The sequence below is a fragment of the Marmota marmota genome, unplaced genomic scaffold (assembly GCF_001458135.2).
Source record: "Marmota marmota marmota unplaced genomic scaffold, marMar, whole genome shotgun sequence".
NCBI classification, from domain to species: domain Eukaryota; kingdom Metazoa; phylum Chordata; class Mammalia; order Rodentia; family Sciuridae; genus Marmota; species Marmota marmota.
Window position 1 is genome coordinate 10,049,259 of NW_026000016.1, and position 19,384 is coordinate 10,068,642.

The 19,384-nt window shown below is 40.8% G+C and overlaps 1 protein-coding gene across 10 annotated transcripts in view; it reads right to left on the reverse strand.

Annotated features, from left to right (window-relative positions):
- The window catches only part of Svil (supervillin), a 225,470-nt gene that overhangs the window by 142,159 nt on the left and 63,927 nt on the right, over positions 1-19,384 (reverse strand). Inside the window, exon 1 of one of the 10 annotated variants that reach the window (XM_048809129.1) lies at positions 7,032-7,610. The exons of the other annotated variants lie outside the window; for them this stretch is intronic. The gene's annotated coding sequence lies outside the window, so the exon portion shown is untranslated. Of the gene's footprint in view, positions 1-7,031; positions 7,611-19,384 lie in introns of those variants that run through there. 10 annotated transcript variants of the gene reach the window in all.

Sequence of the window (19,384 nt, forward strand, 5' to 3'; positions counted from 1 at the left end):
AAAACAAAATATAAGTATTTAAATGAGCAGAAAAGAAATGATAAGAGCTTAGTTTGAAGTGATGAAAGAAACTTTCCAAAATAAAGGATGAAGACAAAGTGCTGAAAAAAATAGTGTTCTCAGTTCAACAGAAATAAGAAAGGACAGGGACACACACACACACACACCCCTAACTTGTCCCTAGGTTCCTACCTTGCACCACCTTTCAGGAATAGGATCTCTTTTCCAAGAAATATTAAATATTTTCAAGCCCCAAAACAAACTTTTGTATTACAGAATCCAAATAAATAGAAGGGACCTTAGACATGTTCCATTCCAACCCTTTTTTGGGAGATGGGGGTGTGGAGTCCTGGGCACTGAACCCAAGGGCACTCTACCATTGAGTTACAACCCTAGCTGCCCTCCCCCCACCCCAGCTTTCTTTCTTTCTTTCTTTCTTTTTTTTTTTTTTTTGAGGCAGAGTCTCACTAAATTATCCAGGCTGACCTTGAATTTGTAATCCTCCTGCCTCAACCTCCCAAGGAGTATCTGAATGAATGAAGCCACCGGATGTTCAGAGAGGTTAAGAACTTACCCAAGGTCACATAGCTGGTTTTAACTGAAGACCAGTTGTCTTCCCTCTTACTCTAGCCATTGCCCTAAGCATCCTCGGGATCAAATACCTTCAACTTCTAAATAAAATGTCCTTCCTCCATGGAGAGCAGGAACACCCTCTTTTGGAGTTGTGGGGAGGTGGGTGAGGCGAGTGGAACGCGGGCTTGTCTGCTGTCATTGCCTCCACATGGCTTTGCTCCCATTTGTTCCCCAACCCACTTTCTCACTGCATCTTCCTTTTGGAATATTTAAAAACAGTTAGCTGCTTGAAAGCTCCTGGAAGCCTCAGGAGAGAACTGATAAGAATCCAAAAAATTAAATTTCATCTCAAATGGGAGTATCCTGTGTGGGGGTAAAACATCGCCTGAAGCTTAGTCACCCTCATCTAAAGCACCACTACAATTTTCATCTAATCAAAGAATTTTTAAATATTCAACACTTTCAATCAAAAATGTATGAAACCATGAAGCCAAATGACTATGCTATGTGCTTGGCTAAAATGAACATCTGGTGGAAATTAAGACTATAAGCACGATTTGGAGAGCAGTCTACTTCTTCCTGGCACACCCAAGTCTTTTTTTCTAACCTGGCTCAAACCTATAGAGTCATAGCTGGGTCAGGTATCTGAAGCAATATCTGCAAAGAAATAATAGACATTAAAATGCAATTTGTCTCTGTGTTTCATAATAGCAACTGCTAAAGGAATGAGCCCATTGCAAAATATATAAAAGTAACTGCATTTTGTGGCCATACTAACACCTGGTAAAACTAAAATGTTGGCTTAAATTAAACAACAAACAAAAAAATTCTAAGAAAATGTGTATACAAAAACAGTACTAAAACATTCAAAGGTTATTTTAGCTCCCATAAACTACCTCTTAATTCATATGTTTTAAGCTACTGAAAATCAACTGCTTTCTTATGTGGGATCTGGCTGGAGTGGTTTGTTTTTGTTGGGTACCTAACACGTGCACAACTACAGCCTTTGCATATTTTAAATTTGTGATTAAATGGGGTAAAATTGGGTACAATGTTTTTGAGTATATAAAAAGAGTAGCAGCTAACTAAAATTTTAAGATATATAAAGCATCCAAAATTTTAAAAATCTAAAAACATCCAAATGTTTTTTTTTTTTCTGTTCAATGACTGTATATAGCTGAGCCAACTTTGCATATTCACAACATAATTGAAAATCTAGAAAAAAACAAGGGGCCTCTGATGAACTAAAACACAGTCCATAAATTGTAGGTACAGTATTTATAAATGGCTCTTTGGGTCTTCATTTAGAACCTAAGTGCTCTTTTTCTATGCATAATTCTATCCTCACTGGATATATAGAACACAAAGCCTCATGCAGCTGACTTTCAATTGCAAAGAGAAAAATAGCTTTAAAACCCAAATGAATACATCCTATCTAAAATGGACAAGTCATAGAATTCACCTTAGAAAGAGCAGCACGAGAATTTTTATCTTAAGTAGAACTTATGAAGGGACAGTTGGGCAAGTGAGGAGACAGAAAATGATTTTTAAAAATAGAAAAAAAAAGTAGAATAGAGATGACTAGGGATTGGGAAAGGAAGAAGGTGGCTGGATTTGATCAGTACATGATATATGCATGTATGGAAATATCACACTGAACCCCATTAACATGCATGATTAATATGTGTTCAAAATAAAACAAACTACACACACACACACACACACAAATAAAACCCACAGAACAACTCAGGAAACACTGCGAATCCTGCAGCCTGGTGCAGAGGCCAGAACTTCATCAACCTGCTTGGGCCTCAGATGGGATCCTTACAAAAAGATGCCTCAAGGTCAACTGCAGGGAGGTCAGAGGGATTGGGAGACCAAGAATAGATCCCAGAGAGGAGCCACCAGAAAGGCTCCTGTGGGCGTTGAGGAGTGACTGGGCAGAGAAAGAAAGACATGGTGGCTTGAGATCAAGACAAGCTTTATTTAGGATGCAGGAAACTTGAGTATGTTTTCAACATGAGGAGGAGTCAGAGCAAGGTAGAAGTTGAAAGGGGGGATAACTGGGTAGGCACAGAGGGGGAAGGGAGAGCATGAAAAACACAGAGCAAGGGCTACCTTGGGAAGTACACCTCCACCTCTACCTCGGGAACCCTTTTCCGACCACCCCAGCCCACCTCCTGGGAGCTTCCATTTCAGGGTTTCTGGAAGCAGTTTCAAGCAGGTTTACTCGTAGCTGGTTCTCAGACCAGGAGTCAGCAGCAGCACCTAGATGTTTTTTAAATTCTTTTTTGTGATGCTGGGAGTGGAAGCCAGGCCACACAAGTGTGCTACCACTGAGCTGAGTCCCAGCAGCGCCTGGATCTTGCTCGCTGAGTCTGGCCCTGCCCCAACCCTCTGACTCAGAACCTGCACAGTATCAGGACCACAGGCCGTGGCTTGGATGTGTCCCCCAAATTTCATGTGTTGTAAACTTAATCCCCAAAGTCATGTCAGTGGCACTTGCAGGTGAAACCTTTGGGAGGTGACTGGGTCACGAGGCTCTACCTTCACGAACAGATGAATCCGTTCCTGGATCAATGGATCATAGATGACGACCTCTCACCCTGGCACACTAATTCTGCATCACCATGTGAGGCCCCACATTGTCTTGGGTCTCTGCAGAGCTCCAGACAGCAAGGAGGCCTCATCTGATGCAGCCACTGCTCTGGCCTAGCCAGCCTCCAGGGCTGTAAGAAACAAATTGCCTTCCTTTATAAATTACCCAGTCTTGGAACAGACTAAGACCACAGGCGACTGTGATTACAATTTGAACCGCACTGGTTTACAGCAGTGTTTACAAATGTGGGCAGTGAAGTCAGAGAGATCTGGGTTCAAATCCAGCTCTCCCTGGATTCCATGGTATAGGCCCTTGGAGGAGGAGCCTCTCTGAACCTCAGTTCCTGTCCCTCAGCAGGATGGGCATGGTGGTACCAACATTTCTTAGGAGCTATCACATACATTAAATGATATAATGTAGCGGTCAGGAGCCTGGCATTGAGTTTATATAGGGTAACAATGGACGCTTTGTAGTCACTGTGCATCCCCTCCAGCATGACTGGTGTAAAAGCTTCATTTTGTCCTGTGTCTGCCCCTCCAGGGAATAAAGTCCCAGGATGAGGAAGCATGTGTCAGCACCCAACCCACAGCTCTGCACAGGTGAAGGTGCTCAAGAAATAAGTATTGAAATGAACAAATCCAGGGCTGCAAATCAAGGGTAAATCAATGATCCCAAAGCAAAGATCAAAACTAGGTATTTTACTACATTTACACAAAAACCAGTTAGACACAGGTTATGAAATCATTTGGAATTGAAGGATCAGCTTCCAAAAGGGAATAAGAAAGATATGTGGCAAAATGCATGCCACTTTCCAAAGGTCCAGCAAAAGGGAGTGTCCCCATGGGGCAGAGATCTTTCTGAACCACATCAAGGTGCTGCTGTCCCCAAGGTCAAAAATGTAAGACACACCCGAGATGTGTTTCCAAGGGTGAAGCTTAATGCTTGGGAAAAATACCTAACTCAAGTACCCAGATGAAGTTTCTCATTTCAGGCAAGATTCCAATAATGAAGTGGCTGACTTCACCAAATGCACCTCAATTTCCTGTGTTGGCAAAAACTTGTATGCAGAAACCCCATCAGGCTTGTTACAGTAAAACAAATCTTTCTGCTTGTATTATTAGATATGAGGGGTGGGGGGGAAGGAGAACAGAATACCTGTCTCTTCCATAAATACTACAGGAAAAATGGCAAAAACACTTGATGGAATATGTCATTACACGCAATTCAACTCAGTAACTCACAATATGGCGTGCCCACTGGTGTGGTGGCAAAAGGACTGAGACCCAGGAGCCTGGGTGAGCACCATCCCAGAGGAAAAGAGTGCCTGCATGTGTTGCCAGCAACCCTACAGTACAGGCTGGGGTCAGGGCCCTGGAGCCAAGGGCAGCCGGTCCAAGGAAACTTCTGGGCACATCTCATGTGATATCACGTCCCTGGCAGTCAAGGAGAGGCAGGACACTTGAGGGTAGGTTGCAAGCAAAAAGTGCAGTGGGATGGCATCCCTGAAGGTGAGCTAAGGAATCAGGGCTTTAGCATGGAAGCAGAGGGGAACCCTGAGGGACTGGCTTTGAGGAGTGACATGATCAGAACTACGGGGGCAAAGGGCAAAGCGATGACCCCAGGCTCGAGAGGAGGTGATAGGGCAGAAGCATCATGGAGGAATAGACAGAGAGGCCTTGCAAATTTACAGGTACAAGGGTTCTTGGTTTGTCACAAACTATAAAGCCAGAACGTCCAGGGAGCTCCAGTTTGGGGATATACCTGGTCACTAGCAAGAGAACCCTCAGGCTAAGCTTTAAAATAAAATTGCAGTGAGGTTCCTAAAGGTCTAGATGGCCCTAGCATGGAAATATGAATTCTTGCTGATAGAGCCAGTTTCCAATCATAGCAAGAGTTACATTCCCTAACTGCACATGCCATGTGACCCCTGTTTGGTGCAGCCCATTGCTGGGAGCCATTAGCCAAGTAGGTATGACAATTTCCTTGCCAGCGTACCCCATGTTGCTTAGTGGAAGGACTCGTGGAAATAGGACATTTTGCAGTGACATTGCACGTAGGTGACCTTGCTCAAGGACCAGGGCGGATTAGGGTGTTCCCGGTTTAGGATAATCGGGTTTAGGGCGTTCCAGGTTTAAGATTATTCCTGCTGGGAATAGGGCGTATCCTGCTGCCTGAGTTCCCCTTGAGTTCTCACGGGATTCAGACAGTATTTTTTGGGAGACAGAAGCCCAGTGGGGTTCAAATTCAAAACTTTCTGAGGTCTGGCTACCAAGAAAAAGTACAAAGTACAAAGATGTTTGTTGAATGAAACACAGATGTCCACTACTATAACCAGATTTTACTTTGGAGACCATGCTCTTGGCACCAATTTGAATATTTCAAATATGCTTTCCCCTGAAGGCTACCTCTCTTGCTCCGATAGAAGGAAAATGCATCAATAACAAACCCCTTCTCTCTACCCATTGGTGTCACCCTTACATGTCTTCATAAGAATGACACAAGTGATCTATTCCTGGCAGGACATTCAACTGCTTGACTCCTCAAGAGTTCACCTGGTGTGGTGGGAAGAGGCAGCCCAAATGTGTCTCGCTCTCTGACGGGAAGAATTTATGCCCTGCAGTTTTTCTCAACTGGGGATACCACCAGCATTCTAGCCAGAGTAGTAGTGTATGTATGTACACATAGCATGACAATGCTGCACTTACTTACATTTCTTAACCACATCCCTCTAAATGCTAGCAGCAGTTACTGGGAAAGCTGTCCCCACGCATGACTCCCCCTAAGTTGTGGTACTACTTCCGGTGGAGAACAACTGCAGTATTCACCCATGATGTTCTTCTCTATAAATATTCTGTTTTTCTACCTGACAAAAATAATTACTGTGCATACTTGTTCATCTGATATGGCATAAAGAAACCATCTTTTTTTTTTCTAAAGGAGCAGTATGTCAAATAAACCTTAAATGTTATTGCTTGTTGCTGTTTTTCAGTAGCAAATCACCAAGCTCAATGACAAAGAGACTGTAGCTATCCCCAAGGATTAAAAAGGCTGCTTTGGTATTTTTTTTCCCTTGGAGAATTTAAAAATGAATCACAGTACAAAATCTGAAGGCTATTATGTATAACTATAATACACTAATATAAACATTTAGAATATCAAAAATAAACATGTCTAGAACCGAAAGTGAGATTTTTCTTATAAAAGCTGGAACAAAGAGGTTCTATAAAATCAAGCCCAAAACTCCAGAGTAGCAAGACAAAGAATCTCAAAACAAAGATTAGACAAAAGAATCACTGGTGATGTATATTTCCACATGAATTAATCATAGGGGTGAGGGCTGGGGGTTTAAGTGTGTGTTTAGCATGCCTGAGGCCCTGGGTTTGATCACCTATATGACCAAAAAAAAAATTAATAAATAATAATAATAGAAATGTCACCTGTATGACCAAAAAAAATTAATAAATAATAGAAATGAAAGAAAATTTGCCTTTTTGAACTCTACCTCCATATTTGAGAAATGATTAAAGTACTTTGTACTGTAAATGTACTTTAATTCCAAGACTTCAAGGGCTAACTAACATTTAGAGAGAATGTACTTACTAAGTTATGGTAAACAGATTGTTAACAATAAACCTCTCTGTATCATAAGTCTTTTTGTTTTTAAGAAAAAAAAATCCAATCCTCCCAAATCCCAAAATATGCCCAAGGGTATCTGCAGGAGTAATTGCAACAACTAGCAAATACTGGCAGAACATTCCAGTGCTTGAATTCAGCAAATCCTTAAGAAGCATGCTCAGACAGATGGCACTTAAAAACCAAAACCACTGCATTCAGATGTATAGGAAGCTTTTTCACTTACTTCAAATTTCTGTATAATCCTTGTTCCTCTAAGCGAAAGGGGAAATCACACTTCAATTCCTTATTATTTTAATTGAAAAAAGAAACACTATATCCTCTAATCTGACTTTGGATGTCCTTGAGTATTTCTCTGAGTCTCTATTCAATGAACACTACTTTCAAATGCTAAACAAAAAGTAAAATATCCAAAGTTAGCCCAAGTAACGCTGTACAAAAATCAAACATCACCATGTAAACAAGGCAACTGCATCTATCAGAAGCGATGATTCAGAAGAGGATAAATTTAGAACGGTGCTTTCCAAAAGGCGTTTGGATGTTAGATTCAGGAAATAGGTGAAGGCTACATCCCAAAAGTATCTCTGAAGAAAGAACTCCAAAATATTAATAAAAAGAGTCTTCTTTTTGAAGTTTTCAGTCCCCTGGTGTCTTCGAGGCTGTGCTTTCCCAATCTGGCCTTGGTGGTGCCATCCATTACTGGGTAAATCCACGTGAAACCTGAGGACTCGCCGGCCTGAGGACGTGGTCAGAGGCAGTGTGGCAATTCCACATGGGACCGGCCTTTTATGGCCTGAACTCCAGAGCCTTGATACAGCTAATGGACCAGAAATAGCTCTTGAAACTCAGAGGAGCCCATCAGCTGTTGCCACAGCCCTGGCCAGCAGCCACTTCAAATGCAACTCAATTGTCCACATTGTCTTTCAGCAGGTTTTATAGAGAAATTAAAAACACAACAGCAGTCTACTCAACAGGCTACAGCAATACGGAATTGGAGAGGCAAACAAGTCTCTAACTCTGGTTTTTAGATTAAAGGAAAAGAACATACCATCTTTCATAAGGTCAGATACTGAATCCCCCAAATTAAGCATGTCTCCTCTCTCTCTCTCTCTCTCTCTCTCTCTCTCTCTCTCTGTGTATATATCTATCTATCTATCTATATATCTATATATATCTATATATATAGATATATATATATCTATCTATCTATATATATATATATATATATATATGTTTGTATATTAAACAGCATGCCATAGTGACATGTCTCTTTACAAGTTAACAATTATGTAGATCCCTATGTATTTCTTACCACTTCCAATAATTGTAGAAAAATTAATCATTATAAGAAACAATTGTGCTGCAAGGACTATCTTTAGAACAACACAAATATTTTGTCCTGAAACCAAAGTCAGCCCTCTGAACTGGCAAAACCTATCTTCTGATGGCTCCTGGGCCCCTCATTTCACTTAAAAACCAGATGGACCTTAACTAATGAAAAAAAAAATGAACAATGACTCATAACCACTTCTTAAAAGGCCATTTACATTTTTTAAATGTTTAAACTAAACATTACAACTCCATTTACAACAAAATACTTACAATGGTAGATGTCCCTGTTGTTACCAAGAATAACAGAGAACTATTCTTAATTGTCTGTGCTAACTTCAATATAAATCACAAACCTCATTAAGTCTTGGGCTGGAGGAAAGCTGTGTGCTGCGCAGGGCCTCCGGGTGGTATGCCTCTGAATGTCACTGTTCCCAGACCACCAGCTGCAGCAGTCAGTGGAGGGAGGCCTCACAAGGCAGGGTCTGAATTCCTGTTACTAATTAACCCTGCAAAACAATGCCTATCCCTAAACAGACCTTCCCAGGGCCAGGTGAAAAGATGACGATACTGTATGGAATATTTCAAGATAGTCAGAAGAGAGGATTTTGAATGTTCTCACCACAAAGAAATGCTTAATGTTTCAGAGGATAGACTAACTAAATATCCTGATTTGATCATTATACAATGCATGCATACATTGAAATATCACATAGTACCCCATAAATATGCATAATAGGTATGTGCCAATTAAAAAAAAAAGATGAAAGATAACATGACACTTAGAAACAGGCTCTATGACTATAGTGTGCAAGGTTTAAAACTTTGCCCAAGCCAAGTTTTTTTATCCACTTCAAGATGACAGATAAAATCTCACTGTATGACTTTTGCATCGTAATCTCATTCCTGTCCCTCATCTTGTTTTCCTTGTGACCCAGTTTGGCTTTTCCCTCATTTTTAAGTTTATTTTATCTTATTTTATGTATTTATGGGAGCTGCTTGAAACTCCTTCTGCAGCAAAGTTGGGTGAAAATAAAAACTTATGTAAAACAGTTGACTATCTGGGAGGATAGGAGGAGGGAAATGAATCACTGTTACCACAATAATGCAGTTTGCTTTTCCTAAAAAAGATTTGCTGCCACAAAATAAACATCTAACTCTTGTACGCCTGTTAAATTGTTGCTCACTGCTTCCCTGGAGCAGCCAAACTGTCCTAGATTAACATGCACTGGAGTCTAACAGGGCGATTCTTCTTAGTTACTTCTTTTATAAAGCCTTTTTATCTCTGATCATTTGAATTCCAGCTAATTCTAACTTTGCAATGCATTTAAACACTTTCCATTTTTTTTCCTATCTGCCTAACTCAGAAAACCCCATCACACCCACTTCTTTTCACAAAATAAGAAACAGAAAATCATACATTGTGAATTAAAATTACAAATAAGAACTAGACTTCTACCAGACACAGACATCCAAAATACCTGACAACTATTTTTTATTTGTTATTATTTAATACTACTAATATAACAGTGTTGCAGTCTACCATTTCCTCTAGTAACTCTTCATTATATTCCCATTACTATTAATTCTAACAGTGACTATGTGGGCTGATCTAGGAAGCATAGCTATTGATGAGTCTAAGAGTCACTCATTCTTATTTCTGTGATAACTATCTATACCAACAATGAAGATGTGAAAACCAAAATTAAAAACATGTATTAAAATAGGGTAGAAATCATAATACAGAGCTTATATATAATTTTATTAATATTATAATTATATTGTTATAATATATCATATAATATGTTGTATAATCAAGTATTATATGCTATATTTAAGCTTCTGTGGGTGTTACATATCTGGAATGAGGGAACAAAATAGGTCGACAAAGGGATAGAGACATAACAGATGACTGATAAGAATAAAGAACCCAAGGCTGGGGCTGTAGCTCAGTGGCAGAGCAATTGCCTCACAGGTGTGAGGCACCAGGTTCGATCCTCAGCACCACATAAAAATAAAAAACAAATAAAATAAAGGCATGCTGTCCATCTACAACTACAAAAAAAAAAAGTTTTGAAAAATAAAGAACAAAGAACCCAGAAAAAATTCCATGCAAATATGCCCAACCGATTTTCATCCCTTTCAATAAATAGTGCTAGAGCAACTGGACATCCATAGACAAATATCCCTCATTGTGGCACATCCATTCCATGAATACTACTTAACCATATAAAAGAGTAAACTATTGATTTAGGCAATGACCTGGATAAACATCCAAGGAATGTTAACTGCCAAATGTTAGCTGTCAAATGATTCCATTTATATAAAATTCCCCAGATGGTAACATTACAGGAATAGAGAAGACAAGATGTCATCAGAGGTTAGGGATAAGGGTAAAATGGCTATCACAGAGCATCATAAGGGATACTTATGAAACTGTCCTACTGCTCTGTTGACTCTGTCAATGTCGACATCCTGGTGGTGATATTATTCCACAGTTTTTCAAGATGTTGCCACTGGGGGTGGCGAATGAGTGAAGGTACACATGAAATCTCTCTATTATTTCTTACAACTGCAGTTAAATCTATAAGTATCTCAAAATTAAGGTTGAAACTTTTTCTTGAACACTGCCCCCCAAATCCCAGAACAAACCCACTACAAATGAAACTTCCAAATACAATCCATTTGTACATCGGTTACTTACTGTAATTATGCTTTAAATAAGTCTATATGGATTTACCTATTATCAGTGCCATCTAAAATTTGAAATTGGAAATATTTATTTTGCTCTCCCACAATAAAAGTAATTGATCTCAAGTAAAGTATTTGATATAGAATAAGAAATGGGAAGCATTACTTTCTAAGTGAATACATTTCTTCTGCAGGTGCTATAGTCTAGATGTTGAATGTCCCCAAAGGCCCATTCATCAAAGGCTTGGTTCCCAGGGCAGTACTACTACTGGACCTTTAAGAGGTGGGGACTTATGGGGAGTCCTGAGGTCACTGAGGGTGTGTCCTGGAAGGGGGCTGTGGGACTGGCCATCCTCTTTCTCTTTTGTTTCCCAGCCATGATGTGAGTGGCTTGCTCTGCTATCTGCTCCTGCTCCTGCCATGAGGTGCCACCCTGGCCAGAAGCAAGGACACCTCACAGGAATTTGACATACAAGACAAATAACACTCCACTCACAATCTACTGTGGAAATTGATCCTGTTTTCCTGACAGACCACAACAACTTGGCTACCCTAACGAAAAACCAGGGCTACTGCTCTCTGGAGTTTGTTATTTAAACCTCCGCTCAGTCATCAACAAGTCCTGGACACTTGCCCCCTCTTCTTCCACTTCCTGTTCATAGCTCAAGTTGGGATTGCCACCAGAGACTCCAAGCTAGTCTCTCCTTCCTGGCCACCACCTCCCCTAACCATCCCCTCCACTGCTTCTGGAATGGCCTGTAATTATCGCAAGTCTGGTTTTGCATCCCTCCCAGTGGCGGCTCTCAAGCATGATTGCATCAGGAGCCCGCCTCCAGTGTGCAGCTAGGTAGTCGATATTTTTCACTGATGGCAGCTGTTTGACAAAGTTTTTAAATTAAATTTTCCAAAGGGCAAATGCAAAGATATTCTTGTAAAAGCATCACAGGGATAGTTTAGCATTTAGATAATCATTAGAAGAAAGAAAAAGGTACCCAGTTACAAATAAATATTCTGGGGCTGGGGATATAGCTCAGTTGGTAGAGTCTTGCCTTGCATGCACAAGGACTCTGGGTTCAATCCCTAGCACCACATAGACACACACAAAAAAATGGCAAATCTTACAGTATGATAATTGTACCTCAATAAAACTGACACAAAAATTGTTTAAAAAAACCCAAATAGATATTCTGGAAATCACATTTTACCCAGAGATCATCTCATATAGACCAAGATCTGTGATGATTTTTTCTTGGGGTATATTTCTACCTAATACTTGTGAAGTTTATAAGGAATTGCAATGCCTTACTTTATTATCAATATCACATTTAGATAAATCTAGAAGGTGTATGACATTTGTGGATATCATCCAGCAGACTCCTAGTGGTGGAAAAAAAAAAAAAACTCAAAAGGTGAGGGTAGCTGATCTGCTGGATAAATTACAAAGTCATTAGTCTCTGTGACTTGTCCCCGTCCCACCTACTTCTTCAATGGTATGTCAGGCCATCCTCCCAGCAGATGATCTGCACCCTACCCTTAGAAGCTACGTACATGGAGCAGCCTTGCTATGTCCGGGCTGTTCTTTCTATGGAGAATACACTTCCTTTCTTCTCACTTAAACAAACCCTAACCATCTTTCAAGACTCTTATGACTTTATTTCTCCTATAAATCCTTTCCCGGCCTCTAGACTGCTGACCTCCAAAGAATAGGAACTCCATTATCTCTTTATGGGCCCAGAACCAAGCATCAACTGCCACTCTGTGATGTAACAAATGTTTGTGATGTGAAGACACTTGTGGTTGGAGGTCTTTTTCTCATTTTAATTCAGCTAAAAATATTCTCCTCTTTTTTTCGGGGTTGATTTATCTGGAGCTGGAGACAGTGACACGTTTTCTGTTCCTCAGTTCATAAGCAGAAAATAAAATAAGTATCATTGGATCAAGTGTTTCCGTGAAGCAGCCTCATGTTCTGTGTTTTCCCCTCCTGCTTCTGAAGTAACGGTGACATCAGAGCCTGAGCAGAACTGTCAGCACAGGAAAGCAAGACAACAAGCTCTCTAGCTGCTTCTGTCTTGTGGAGAGTTCTACTTTCTAATGGTAATGAACTTAGGCAATCATTGGAAGTTGTTTTTAAAGTACTCATTTCCAGAGGATAAAAAGGCTAGGCAGCCAGGACTTATATTTTGTTCTAATTTCTGCTATGACACAACCAGACTTGGAATCATTTTATTTTCTCAAATAAATTTAGGGTTTTGACATCTATGAGAGAAGACAGGGACACGCATGGTCTCCTAATATCTACGCTGATAATACCAGCATAAATTTCAGGTTGTGACCATCTGTACCTTAGGAAAATAATCTTTTTTTTAGTAGATTTTTTTTAAAAGACAAAAAAAAAGATTTTATTTTTTTCAGCAGCAATGTCTTTCAACCAACAGACGACTCTTCTCCCCAATAATATTAATCAATCAATCAATCAATCAATCAGTGGAGTCTGCCTGTCTGTCTGGTCTCTCTTCTTCTGACAGCTTACGGGAAAACTTTACTGGCTTTAGATGAAGATCTTGTGTGCTCCAAGGTCATCTGTAAGTCACTGGCTTGAGCAAGGGATTTGCAAGCCAATCCTCTGTCCCAGAGCAATGGGTGTGTAGCAAAGCTCAGCACGAACAGAACTGCTGGCCTAACAGTCAAAATGAAATGCGAGTTTGCCAGGGGTGAGCCTGGTCCTGGCTCTAGGGACACAGCCTCCCATTCGGCTGGACCAACATCACATTCCTGGACGCCAGGCTCACAGTCTTGCGAGTAATCGGAGATGTACAAAGTGTGACATGCTCCAGTTAGGCTGTTATATGTCTAAAAATACGGGGTATTTGTCTGCTCTCAAGCAGTAAGTCATCACATGGCAGAACCAAAGAGGTTTCTCTCAAGTGGGGACATACGCTGAAGGCGATGCTGCCCGTGGATCAAGGATTCCCTACATGAGAGAAGACTCAGAGAGGCCCTGTCCTTTCCACTCAGTTGTTCACATCACCACACTTGGCAATTTCCTTTTTTTTAGTCCCCAATTCTAGGAGGGAAGGGACCATTCTTATCCTGAATGGAAAACATGGAGTATCTACATTTCTTCTGAGGAAGTACTGAGAAAAGGCAAACACCCGGGCTGGGTCCCCAAGGAGACCAATGAGCAGTCCGCACCAGACACACTGTGAGACACTTTCCAGAGGCGTGCTCTCAAGCCCCCAGGATACCCCCTAAGAACCCTGCACATCCCAGCTGACAGCGCAGGATGCCTGCTCTCCAGTCCCATAGGAATCCATCCTCACCTTCCTCCAAAAATAATGGCTGCACCCTGGGCCAACCCACAGAAGCCCCATAAGCCTGTAGTACAGTGGATCACAGTTCAGATAACTCTAAAATCTGAACTGCAGCATGTTACATTTTCCCATGTGTCTGTGGCTCCAACTGGGCATCCAGAACACATCTCCCTGACTGCACAAGTTCAAGAAAATAAAACATTGGAAAGATACGGGAGTCACTTGGATAAGTTCAACTTTATACAAGACGGATTTCATTTTCTTAGATTTTTTCACTCTCCTGCCATCAGGTGAGACTTGGTCTATAGCCAGGCTCTGAATATCACTGGCCTCGAGTAAGACTCCTGAGGTTGTATCCAGATTTAAAGAACTGAGACTCATTCAGAGGCAAAGTACCACCTCATATTCCTCAGAGAAAAATCACAACGTAAAGAAAGGAGTGAACAAAGAAGGAAGGGGATCCAAGGAAGATGGAATAGGTTGATTCAAGACATTCTGAAGTGAGAATTTTCAGACTGGAGAGTAAACAAAGATAAAAATACTTGGATCTACCTCAGCTTTCCTCTAATAGACAATTCTTTCAAAGACCCTGAAGTCACCAGTTGATACCTAATACCCTGATCCTGATACCAAGCAGATTAACCATGGGCATGCATGACTACTAGAACCTACTAGAAAATGTCTTATAATCTTGCTGGTGGCATAGAGGGTTTTGGAAAGAAGAAAAAAAATAAACAAATATATTTCCAAAGAACTACAGTTATTTCGGAGTTCTCCCTGGTAATTCCTAATTCCTAGCTATGGCTCTTTCTTCCACCCACACTCCTACTCCCAGTGATATCACCAGTTTTGAGGATGGCTGTTCATCTCCAGAGCCTAGAACAGTGCCTAGGATACAGTAAGTGTTCAATAAGTCTTTGTTGAAAGAATAGGATGAATAATGTATGTTCTACATAGAAAGTGCCAAAATTTAGAGTTTTTTTTAAAGGCACTTTCCCCCTCACGGGCCCTGCTCTCCATCCTGAGGTCATAATCCCTGCTGGCTTTGGGTAGATGGTTCCACATGCTTGGATTAGGTTGCCTCCTTCCAAAATGTCTCTTTGGCGAAGATTTCTCTCATTAAGCAGAGTCTCATTTCAGTGCAGGACTCCCTGACAAAACCCTCCATGCATTCTGGTCTTGAAGCCTTGGCATCACTTATGCAAATCCACTGTACAGGGACCGTCTGCACTCAGAAAAACAGCTCGCTGGCCTTTGTGGAAAGCTAATTGACGTGGTAAGCCCCGAAGGCAGGATTACTTTCAGTCAGGCCCTCTCTAACGTTTTCTGATGATGGCCAAGTGGGCAAGTCCAGTCCTTTCTCCCCAGAAACACAATCCTGCTTTCTATACCAGCAAGTATTAATTCAGATCCCTAGCGGGCAGTCCAGGATATGAAAATTACAGTAATCTAATCTTGTAGAGGAAGAAGTATGAATCATCATTACACGGTCTGACAAAGAGTGAAGTGATTAATGAAAGGCTACACAGAGGGTAGGGACCACAGCGATGATTCCCTGGGGGGCCACAAACCAAACAGAGGGACCCACCGGGCAAACATCAGAGAAGCAACATCCTGGTTTCCACCCCAGGGGAGGAGAAGAAAGGAATAATGAATGCCATGACACTTGTTTCTGATAGTGAGGAAAATTCCATGATTGAGGGTGCAAAAGAATGGGGATTTGGATCTCAAAAATCCCAGTTCTGCTCTGTCTTCCGACCCTGGGGTAAAGCACTTAAGCTTGGCAACTTACTTGTAAGCAGGAACTGTGAACAATGTGCAGGATGGCATCTCAGGAAATGACCTACCAACCTCAAACAACACGGGAGATCCCTCTCTCCCATCTCTAAGAAACCCCAGCTCCAGTGCCCTGGGAAGACGATCAGGGAACCCGCCGCAGCCATGAACCATCACTTGACTTTTTTTTTTTTTTTCCTTTTTGCACAGCTGTATTCAATTTTCTGTCCTTAGGGTTTTAAAAGGAACATTTATTCCAAGGCCAGGATTCTCAAGTTTTATGGTTATACAACTCCTTCCCAGGGCCAAAGAATGTTTGAAAAGTCTTAAGTCCAGCAAAGTGAATTAGTAAAAGCATCCAAATGAAAGTGAAATAAAAAATTAAGACATTCCGATTTATATGCAACCCCTTACTTTATTGCACTGTACTTTTTGTTTGCCCTTCAAAGCTTTTCCTACCTATTTCTCATGCAAATATAAGTGGGGTGTGTGTGCATGTGTGCCCAGAGACAGAGAGCAGGTGGACGGCAGGGAAGTACAAAGGTGTATTTAGAATCTTCCATGGTTTCTGCTTCCTTGTTTATGGCTTTTTTTTTTTTTTGGTATCAGAGATTTAACCTGGGGGTGCTTAACCACTGAGCCACATCCCCAGCCCTTTTTATTTCTTATTTTGACATGGTTTTGCTAAGTTGTTTAGGGCCTTGCTAAGTTGCTAAGGCTGGCTTTAACTTGCGATCATTCTGCCTCAGCCTCCCTTATGGTAAATTTTATTTTAAGTTAAATCTACAGATTAATTGAAGTTCATAAAGGATCACAAAGAAATTCCTTTAGGATGTTTATATGCTGGTTTGTTTTCCTAGTTGGAGACCTAAATCCTTGATATTTTTTGGTAGTAGACAGCAGTTTAGAAAACAAAACATGTATTTTTGCCTAAAAATGTAAACAAGTGACATTTTAAATTGAACTGCTATAAGCTAATTTCATTACCAACATACAAAAATAAGGAAATAAAAGTGGGGGGATACAGGAAATAGAATGAACCTCCCATCAGCCCATGAAATGCTAGCTAGTTTTCAAAATGCAACCAAATGGAGGTATATTAGAAAATCCCCAAGTGCCTTACCTGGCCTCTTCTGTTCTTCTGTCTTCACGGCACCAATCCCCACATCTCAGCCATCTTCCCCAGGCTGGCTACACAGGCTACAAAGACCCTTTTCTGTTTGCCCCCCAAAGTCTCCCAAAGCTTGCTAACTGTTTCATCCATTCATCTGATCTGACAGGCAAAGCAGCGTTTAGGCTTTGGGGCCTGAGGTTTGCGACACAGCACACACCACCCATATTAGAGGCCTGGCTACTGCCCAAGACAAATAAGATGTTTTTGAGAAACAAAGCAATTTGCACAGATCCACCCGAAGCAGAGAAAAACTGTGATAAGTACTCCTCCATAAAACGATCTGCAGCATTGCCAGTAACACCTGCTTAGTTAAATCCTATTCTCTGAAAAACAATAGAAAGACAAGGAAACTGACCTGACCCATCTCTAGCCATGATGAGGCCTGCTGCAGGCTGCTCTGGAGTGGCTGGCAGTCTGGAGCAGAGCAGACCAAAGCTCTTTGCAACCTTTTTCTTATGCTCTTTTAAAATCAAGAAATCAAAAGTGCCCTTTAGCACGGCCCTGTAGCAAAGATAACAGGTTGAAGTTCAAATGATTCCTTCCAGACAATCACTCTCTCCTGTGACTGGAAGTTGTTAGAAGTAAGTGTGAGCCCTAAACTTAGGGCATAGGACAGCTAAAACACAAACAACAACAACAAAACAGGGCTCTAAAATCTGGGCTTTTTCTAAGTCAGTGATTTCTTCATGGATAATAGTCTAACTTGTAATCAAGTAGTATGCACTCCCAATATCACTTTCTCATAATAAATAAAATTTAAAATTCTCTGTATGTATGCTCTAGAACAAATTAAAATGTTTCTTTCAGAATGTTTCAAAGAAAGTAATACTGGGAAATTCTTATTTTAAAACCTCCAATTCATGTTTTCTACATATATGATAAAACTATATCAAACTATAACCTCAAACATAGGAAAAACCCTTATACTGGGGGCCTTGAACCAAGGTTAGAGAAATAATGATATTCTCCTATTTTATGCCAACCCTATTGGGAAAAAAAATTGGATTCATTGTTTTATCAGAGATCATCTATATTCTAGGTAAGATGGAAATTTTAGCTAATAACACTCAGATATAACACTTTAAAAATCTGACTCACCAAAATGTGTGTGTGCTTGCACATGGGTGTACACACACAACTTGTTAAAAACAAAGAAGAGGGCTGCAGATATAACTCAGTTACTAAAGTGCTTGTCTCACATGCACAAGGCCCTGGGTTCAATCCCTAGCACCACAAATAAATAAATAAATAAATAAATAAATAAATAAATAAAAAATAAAAACAAAGAACAAACACTGCTCAGATTCATCCAAAATGAGCCCTTTCTGGTCATGTAACACTGTGATATTTGCTCAAAACACTTTGAATGGGCTTTACAGCCTAAGAAGCAATTCTTTCCCAAGGAACATTTTCACAAGGGAAGGGGCAGATTGGATTGTTACTTGAAGGAACATATCTTAAAAAGTCATTTCCACATAGTCTAAATGAGTAAAGAAGCCTGGGGAAAGAATACACTAATAGAAATGGTAAGATCCATGTTCAATGTACTTTAGGGGTTTCTGAAAGCATGTTCCATGAGCATTTGTGTATGTGTGTGTTTGTGTGTGTGCATGTGTGAACTTGTGTATGTGGTTTTCCTCCTCCTTGCTTCAGGAACTTCTACAGTCTCAGTGTCCAAACACTGGGTTCCAACAAGGTCTTGGGAGATACAGAATAGCAAGGCAGTACCTCAGGACCTCGCTTCATAAATGCCTTCGCTGCAGGGAACAGCTTTACTCTTTAATCTGATTTCAAATGAAGAGTTTTCAACAAGTCTACCTAAACTTTGAAAAGGCACATATTAGTAAAAAACGCTTCTTTCAGTTTCCTCCTAGTCAAAACAACAAAACAGGGTGGGGCATAGCTTAGCATATGGGAAACTCTGGGTTCCATCCACAGCACAAAACAAAAAGAAAACAACAACAACAAAGAAAAAAATCAAACCCTCCAGAGAACAAAGCTCAGAATGGCTCTCTTCTGGGGACCCAGGCCTAGCAAGTCCTTCCTGCATGTCTTGACCGCCCCCCAGGGCTACAAGTTGACAGTTACCTACACCACCCATGGTTGGACAGAAGAACTGGCTCCCAGGGAAGAGACTGGCCTTCAAACCCTAACAGCATTTTTTTTTTTTGTACCAGGGATTGAAACCACGGGTGTTTAACCACTGAGCCACATCCCCAGCCCCACCTCCCCACCCGCCATTTTTGTATTTTATTCAGAGACACGGTCTCATTGAGTTGCTTAGGGCCTCACTGAGTT